Below are 8872 nucleotides of genomic sequence, written 5' to 3'. Positions count from 1 at the left end.
GGCTGGAGGAAGGCAGGGAAGGACAGGGAATTCTGAACACAGGAAATCAGCTCCTCCCATCCTATGGTTCAGGGGAGCCAGGAAGGAGCCATCCTTTTAAGGATGAGCCAAAGGGCAGAGGTTTCCAGACAGACTGCAGTTGTGGGTCTCATGTGGGCATCAGCTGGGCTAAAGGAAAACCAGAGAACGAAATGAGTTTGGAAGGGGGTCAACCCAAGGACAAGAAGGCCAGCAGTGACCACTAAGAAACTTGGTGACAGCCTAGGTCAACACTTTCCACGCTCTTTTTTGAAGATAAATAGATCATCTTGCATGTATTCCTCCCTTTTCGGTTCAAAGGGTAGTTATACAAATATCTGGATCCTGTTTATTAATTTTTTTGAAGAGACAGAGTCTTGCTCTGTCACTCAGGCTGGAGTGCAGTGGCGCGATCACAGCTCACTAGAGCCTCGACCTCCTTAGCTATGACTAAGGCACAAGCCACCATCCAGGTAATTTTGTTTTTTATTTTTTGTAGGCAGGGTCTTGCTATGTTGCCCATGTTGGTCTTAAACTACTGGACTCAAGTAATCCTCCCACCTCATCCTCCCAAAGGGTTGGGATTACAGGCGTGAGCCACCGTGCCTGGCCTTTATGCTGTTTAGAATGATTTGGGAATCTTCATTAATACAAGGTCTTTACTCCCACGTTAAAAAAAAGTTAAATGGGCTTTGACTGCCTAAGAGTTTGCAAAAAGAGACAGGCAATTTGCAAGTATTTGAAAATACATCTTTCTATAGTAGCGGTTTCCCTTTATTTTTATGTTTGAGACACAAGCACAGCTTTTCTTTATTCTGACCTGCCATTAACTGGCCTTGTGCCAGATGACTAGCTTCTAAGAGCCTTGGTTCTCTCCTCTGTAAAACAATGAAGATGACAACTCCCTCAATCGCCTCTGTAAAGATTACAGGCAAGAGCTAGAGCTCGTATAGCGCCTAAGACACAGTCAGCACCCCAAACGAATGAGTTCTCCTCCCCAGCTGTCTTCCAGGAGGTAACAGCCAGGGAACTACAACAGCCTCCTTCACTTGAAGTTGCTCTCGGGTCAGAAGTGCTCTTCAAAATAGTTTTACAACTCCTGACTAGTAAATATACCCTGAAAAGGGGAGCAAATAGGCCTCAAAGACACAGCTGGGCACAGGTGTTGAGAGGCATTGGAGAGTAATGCATCTCAGCTGGTAGCAAGCACTTTCCAATATTCCAAACTGCGCTCCTTTCAATTAGAGTAAATGCTATTAAGTGGCTGCAAAAATAAAACCACCACTAGAAATCCTTTCTTTAAAAATTGTTTAATGAAAACCGCACTCACATTCATATAGCTTTCTCTACATTTCGTGCTTAACAACCTAATTTCTTCAGTTACCCAAGTTGTGATGCTTTTTCCCACCTCATATGCTTCCACGGGTCTGGAATACACTGTCCTTTCTCCATCTTCACCTGGCCACATCTCTTTACCTTTCAGATCCCTGACTGAATTAGTCTGTTTTCACACCGCTATCAAGGTTCTACCTGAGACTGGGTAATTTATAAACAAAAGAGGTTCAACTGACTCACAGTTCTGCATGGCTGGGGAGACCTCAAGAGACTTACAATCACGGCGAAAGGGGAAGCAAGCTTCTTCACAAGGTGGCAGGAGAGAAGAATGCAAGGAAAACTGCCACTTTTAAAACCATCAGATCTTGTGAAAACTCTCTATCATGAGTACAGCATGGGGGAAACAGCCTCCATGATCCAATCACTTCCCACCAGGGCCCTCCCCTGACATGTGGGGATTACAATTCAAGATGAGATTTGGGTAGGGACACAGAGCCAAATCATATTACTGACACCACCACTGACACTGGGAAAAGGGCACATGGGGATTCACTGTACCATTCTCCATACTTTTGAGTATTTGTGAAAATTCCATAGTTAGGTCTTTTAAAAACAACTATTTAATACAAGAAATGAAAGAAAAACAAGGTGGGTTATCCCAAACACACCAGTCCCACCTGTCCATGAACCTGAACTGCAGCACATCCACCAACAAATATGTAGCATTGCCCATGATCTCATGGATGTGTCCTCAGTAACCCCTGGCCTGTTTTATGTGTCATACAATTTTATATATTTCAGTGAGTCTGGCAGTATACTTTTTTTTTTTTTTTTTTTGAGACAGAGTTTTGCTCTTGTTGCCCAGGCTGGAATTCAATGGCATGATCTCAGATCACCACAACCTTCGCCTTCCAGATTCAAGCAATTCTCCTGCCTCAGCCTCCTGAGTACCTGGGATTACAGGCATGCGCCACCACACCCGGCTAATTTTGTATTTTTAGTAGAGATGGGGTTTCTCCATGTTGGTCGGGCTGGTCTCGAACTCCCGACCTCAGGTGATCCACCTGCCTCAGCCTCCCAAAGTGCTGGGAACATAAATATGAGCCACCGCGCCCAGCCACATGTTTAATATTGTAGTTGATATTAAGCTATCACAACGGATAACTCCTGTTTTATATATCATCATACAATTTCATATACCGAAATATATGAAACTCATTTCACTTGATCTGAAGCTGAAACAAGTATTTAAAAAAGAGGCAGCATTATTTCCCCAGCTCCCACTAATGCTAACAACATGACATTATTATCAGTGTTCTGTGGGACCAACACATTTGGAAAATCTGCAAGAGCTGCTGTTTTTAAGCAGAAAACAGTATCAGGAAGAAGAGAGGGCAGAATATAAGAAGGAAAAAAAATATGTGTTTTCTTGTTCCTTATCCCAAAATGAGTTTAGAGAATCAAGGCACAAAGAAGTTACCCAAAAGTGCTGTGTAAGAGCCCCTTGACTTGCATGAAGCAAGCATTACATGCAAGTCAGGAGGCAGCTACCCAGCCCACCTGTTCCACAGCTCCTCACCCCTTTCCAATGACTGTGCCTCCTGCAGACTTGCGCACCTCACACCTCTGCAGACATCTCAGAGGCCTCTAAGGTGCTCTCCCTGGCAGGGCTCAACCACAAGAAACCTGGCCAAAGCTCTCCCCAGGGAGGACTGGAAGGGGTAGTGACCTGGAATGAAGGCCTGGGTCTTCCCCAGACTCAAGCGCTCATGGTAAAAGAACCACAGTAGTAATAATTAGCTAACATTCTGAGTGCCTACTGTGTGCCGAGCACCATGATAGATATTTTATTCATATTTTCATTTAATCCTCACAACTATTCTATAAGGTTAAGGAATTTCATGATAGAGAAAACTGAGCAAAAACAAAACAAAAACGCTTTGCTGAGAGGTTGGGGGAAAGATCTTGCACAGAGCTCTTTATTATGCTATTAAGTTTTGGTAGGCTCAATTAGGAGATGAAACGGCAGGATAAGACTGATAACCCCCTGAAAAGTATTATAGACATGTCACAAAGACAGGTTAGCTGAGAGCCCATCCCGTGCACTGCAGGGAGACTGTCAACAGCAAGAATACAATGTCAGCACCCCACCTCACAGAGGAAAAGGGTTCTATCTACTCTCCTCTGAGGACCCAGACCTGGGAAAATGACTCTAAGCCAGAATGCCAACTTATTAAGTTACAATGAGAACTATAACTTGAAGGAAAACCAAAACACTCATTGTCTAAGTTCAATTTGCCCTCTTCCCAATGGCAAAATTTACATGGGCAATCACGTTTCCACCGCAAAATTGCTTGGTAAACACTAAAGTACAGCATTAAGACAGTAAGATGGCTCAAGTCATAAAAACCTGAAACAATGGTACTATAAATACCAATCATCCTAGGTTTTCTGGGATAATCTTCAGTACTCCTATCATGAGACCAAATGTTGTGCACTACTATTTCAAATACATGACCATCCCTGCCAAGAGAGTGGCATCTCCACCTTTTCATATTCAAGGCTCTATATAGATCACACCTTTCCAGTAACATACCTCAAAAACCACTCTCATCTATGCAGTTTCCTTGTTTTATAATCATACTGTGGTTTTGAGAAAACATGCTTATCTGGTTGGATTCAAGAAGCACACATGTCCGACAGATTTGGAAAGCAGGTTCCTCTTGTCATACAGCACGCTGACATAGCAGACGAGGTCTGGGTGTCATCATTAGTACTATGACCACTCTTTGACCTTTGATTTCAGATGCTAGTGCTTTTCAATTTTTGTGCCCAACTCTACACATGAAACACTTTTGGAATAAATAGACATGACTTTCTTTATCTGGGAAAAGGAAAGCATTAAACCAGATTAGGGGCTTGGAGGGGAGATTGTCAGGGGATGAGTTTCTCCTGAGGAGAGGTGGAGGGCAAGCTTCGCTCGGCAGTTGGACTCTCACCTAGTTTATAGACTTAAATCCTGCATGGTGGTTACAACAGTGAACAATATGTTCATACACATAGACTCTGCCCCAAGGAAACTCACTGTTTTTTGTTTTTTAAGAGACTGAATAGTAATACATACATATGTGTGTGTATATATGTATGTACATACATATGTGTATATGTGTGTATGTACATACATATATGTAGTATGTATATGTCCACAGGCAGAGTCACCCAAAAATTCTATTTTCTGTGTCCTCAAGTATTAAAACAAAAGGAGAAGACTGCTGCCACTCGGCTGCCACATGCTGCTTCTATGAATCCTGGTCCTTCTCTGCCCATTACTCAGAAAACAGGCTGAATGACACAAAACCAGAAAGTTTTGAAGTTGAAAAATCAAACTGGATTTTATTAAAATATATATAAATAACCCTCATTTTTTTTTATTTCATCAGCATTGGGAAGTCAAGTGAAAATTAACTAAAAAGTAGTAGTCCAAAGAGAAACGAAGGCTGAAAGGGAATCAAGAAAACCATATTCCATCACAGATCTGCCACTACCCAGTCTGGGAAAGGCATTTAGTGTCCTGGCCTCAGCTGTCAAATGAGGTGGCTGAAATATATGTTGTCTAGAGTCAGTTACAGCTCTACAATTCTGTTCTAATTCTACCATTAGGAGCCAATGCTAATATTATGTATTGACACATAAGCAGATACTCACAATGAAAGGGGAATAAACACTGAACTCATCAGGATACTTTGAAGGAAGACAAGAGAAATACAGAAGTTTGCTGTTTTAAAAAAAAATGCATTAATGTTACTGTTTTATTCATGCTAATTAGAATATATACACAAAAAGTGTATCATATATCACTTTCAAAAATTTCCATGTTCCATGAGAACTATGTAAGTAATGCAAAATGTTTCCACTACATAACAAAAGAAGAAAATCAGCATTCCCATGTAGTATTAGGAAAATAATTGGATAATTTGAATTTATAGTAAAACACAATGAAATATTACAAAGCAGTCTTTCATGAAATAGCCTTACATAGCCCAGAAGCAATACATTTCATACTTTCAAACACTTTGGTATAAGTGAAATTAATACAAAGCAAAAAAAAAAAGAAGAAGAGGAAGAAGAAGAAAACCTCTACTTTGGTTTTCACATTATTGGAACTTCAACAACAAGGCAATTGCATAGCTACCTTGGATGACAAAATGGAAAACCTCTTATCTGCTTGCCTCTCCTCCTGGAAATGGACGTGCTAGGAGAGCGCTTCACAGGACTTCAGGAAAATAAGGTGCATCTCACTTCCTTCCACAATCAGGCTCTCAGCGATAGCTTGAGGGCTTTATAAAACCTCAGAATCAGTTGGGATACAAGTGATCTCGATTATTTCCTCTTAGCAAATATAAATGATCTTGCATTAAGGCAGCTCAGAAATACAATTCACATTTAAAGTAGAACATAAATCCCTTAAAAATCGTATTACTATAGTTTCTCAACAGTTCATACTTGAATAAAAAGAACATACTTCATTAATAAAAAGAAAAATCCAAGTTTAATAGCCCACTAACAATACTTTTTAAGAAACAGAAATAACTGTTTACATGCTACAAATATTTCTTCATTGATATTACACATAACTTTGACAACTATACGACTAAACTGATCTGGAATTTTTCATGGCATCATTTTTATAATTATGTTTTCTCACCTATACTGTCCAAATGTGGTACTGATTTTTTTCACTGTCTTAGTTCTGTGTACTGTCTTTTAAATGAATCCCTGTATCCGAGAATTGTGGCTGAGTAACTGTCGATGACTCACTCTTCTGTCATCCATCACAGGAGCAAAATGGGAATACCTTCTGAGGATTTTCTCAGCAATGGAAGTTACACTGGGACTTTCTGTGCAGATAAGAAAGTCTTGAAAAAAAAAAGAAACCTCAGTGAGCTTTACAAACTTACAGTCAAATATCATGCATCGTTGTATTTTCTGAAGTAAAAGAACGGACAATCCAGTGTTCAACGTTACTGACAAATAGTGCAAATGCCTCCAAAGACAACAGCCCATGAACAAGTCCTCAGGTTTTCTAAAGGGATAAGAGTGCCCAGGGAACACTCAGTAAGATTAACCTGCATGATAATCTTCATAACAAAGCCAGTACAAAATGTAAATGACACAATTTAAAGTTGGTTATGGACAGGTGTAATGGCTCCTGCCTGTAATCCCAGCATTTTGGAAAGCCAACGCGGCTGGATCATCTGAGCTCAGAAGTTCCAGAACAGCCTGGGCAACTTGGGGAAACCCCATCTCTACCAAAAAATACAAAAAAATTAGCTGGACATGGTGGCACACACCTGTGGTCCCAGCCTCTCCAGATGCTGAGCTGGAAGGATCACTTGAGCCTGGAAGGCAGAGACTGCTATGAACCCAGACCGTGCCACTGCACTCCAATCTGGGTAACAGAGAGTGAGACCCCTTCTCAAAATATTTTTAAAAATTTTTTTAATTTGAGACAGAGTCTCAATTTTTTAAATTTAAGACAGATATTGCAAATTAAAAGAGATCTTGGCTCACTGCAACTTCCGCCTCCTGGGTTCAAACGATTCTCCTGCCTCAGCCTCCTGAGTAGCTGGGATTACAGGCAGGTGCCACCACGCCAAGCCAATTTTTGTATTTTAGTAGGGGCAGGGTTTCACCATGTTGGCCAGTCTGGTCTCAAATTCCTGACCTTGTGATCTGCCTGCCTTGGCCTCCCAAAGTGATGGGATTCCAGGCATGTGCCACCGCACCTAGCTAAAATAAAGTATTAATAAAAGATAAAGTTAGTTATCTTTTATCTAAATTACCTGTCATGTTAATTTGAGGGTAGGTTGGTTGGTTTGTTTATGTGGAGAGAGAGTCTCGCTCTGTCACCAGGCTAGAGTGTAATGGCATGATCTGGGCTCACTGCAACTTCTACCTCCCGGGTTCATGCGATTTCCCTGCCTCAGCCTCCCAAGTAGCTGGGACTACAGGCGTGCACCACCAAGGCCCACTAATTTTTTTTTTTTTTTTTTTTTTGTATTTTAGTAGAAATGGGGTTTCACCATGTTGGCCAGGATGGTCTTGGTCTCCTGACCTTGTGATCCACCCACCTAGGCCTCCCAAAGTGCTGGGATTACAAGTGTGAACTACCACACCTGGCCTTATTTTTTATTTAATTATTTATATTTGAGACAGGGTCTTACCCTACAGTCCAGGTTGGAGTGCAGTGGTGTGATCACAGCTCACTGCAGCCCCAGTCTCCTAAATTCCAGCAATCCTCCCACCTCATCCGCTCAAGTAGCTGGGACTACAGGTGCACACCATCACACCCCAATGGTTTTTGTGTTTTTTTTACTTTTAGTAGAGATGAGGTCTCGCTATGTTACTCAGATGGTCTCGAACTCCTGAGCTCAAGCTATCTGCCTGCCTCAGCCTCCAAAGTGCTAGAATTACAGGATGAGCCACCACACCCAGCCAATCTGCAGCTTTTCAAAGAACAATCCTACAGAGGACTAAAAGGACATACACTAAAACAACTATTTAGCAAAACTGACCTATGTTTGAATGAACCACGTATAAAATGATTAACATTTTAAATGGATTATTTTATGATATTAGTATAGTATTAGAAACTTAAATTTTCGCCTAAATTTTATGGCCAAATATAAGAAGAAATAAAACACTGACAGTGAACGAATCATATGTGAAATAGAAGATTCTTACTGAGTTTTTCATATCAGGTGATGGCAAAATCCTAGAATTACTATTGTTTTGGTTTGGTTTTGCTTTGTTTTGTTGGGGGAGAGAGTGTCAGGGGAACTTAAATTACTTTGAAATTCATTTGGGATTAACTGTGAAGACCATAGTATACCGAGAATTTGTACTGCCAGATATTAAAAAGTATAAAATTACAATTATTAAAACACCATATTTCACCAAATCTAAGATAACGATTGTAAGACATTTCACTGTTATATACCATAAAAAGATGGCCAGAAAGGGAATCTCAAAAGAGAGACCCTCACAGAGAGTGGGGCTACCAAACATTTGTAGTGTCAATGAGGGATAAAAGCTGACAACTACACGCAGAAGGATGGCAAAGAGGCCTGCATGCCTCCTCCTTGACGGTGCAAGGAGGGAACAAAAACTCCAGTATCTGAACCAACTGCCCTACCCCTGCAAATTTCGGGGGCTGAATTCACACTATCAGCATAGTTGTAAGAAATCTCAGGTGGAGAAATTAACTTAAGCAGAGGCAGGTTGGTAGAGCCCTTCCCCCAGTGACCAGCAGAAAAAAAAAGTATGGCTTCTCATAAAGAACTCAACTTCTGTTAAGGTAAGAGCTGACCTAAATTTTTTTTTTTAAGGTTTCACTGTGTTGGCCAGGCTGGTCTCAAACTCTTGGGCTCAAGTAATCCTCCCACAGAGCTAGGATTACAGGTATGAGCCACTGCACCAGCCCCCACAGCTGATTTTAAGATGCATTACAAATTTAAAG

General features: G+C 41.0%; 1 protein-coding gene across 3 annotated transcripts in view; it reads right to left on the bottom strand.

Moving 5' to 3' along the window:
- Positions 1-4718: 4718 nt before the first annotated feature.
- SEC23IP (SEC23 interacting protein) overlaps positions 4719-8872 on the bottom strand; it is a 58179-nt gene continuing 54025 nt past the window's right edge. For 2 of the 3 annotated variants that reach the window (XM_039465204.2, XM_039465205.2), the window contains exon 19: positions 5880-6269. The gene's annotated coding sequence lies outside the window, so the exon portion shown is untranslated. Of the gene's footprint in view, positions 5691-5879; positions 6270-8872 lie in introns of those variants that run through there. The other variant, XR_005578402.2, reaches the window with a different exon arrangement.

Source organism: Saimiri boliviensis, chromosome 12, assembly GCF_048565385.1.
Source record: "Saimiri boliviensis isolate mSaiBol1 chromosome 12, mSaiBol1.pri, whole genome shotgun sequence".
Taxonomy (NCBI): Eukaryota; Metazoa; Chordata; class Mammalia; order Primates; family Cebidae; genus Saimiri; species Saimiri boliviensis.
The sequence above is the reverse complement of the archived record's forward strand: the minus strand, read 5'-3'. Positions and strand labels throughout refer to the sequence as shown.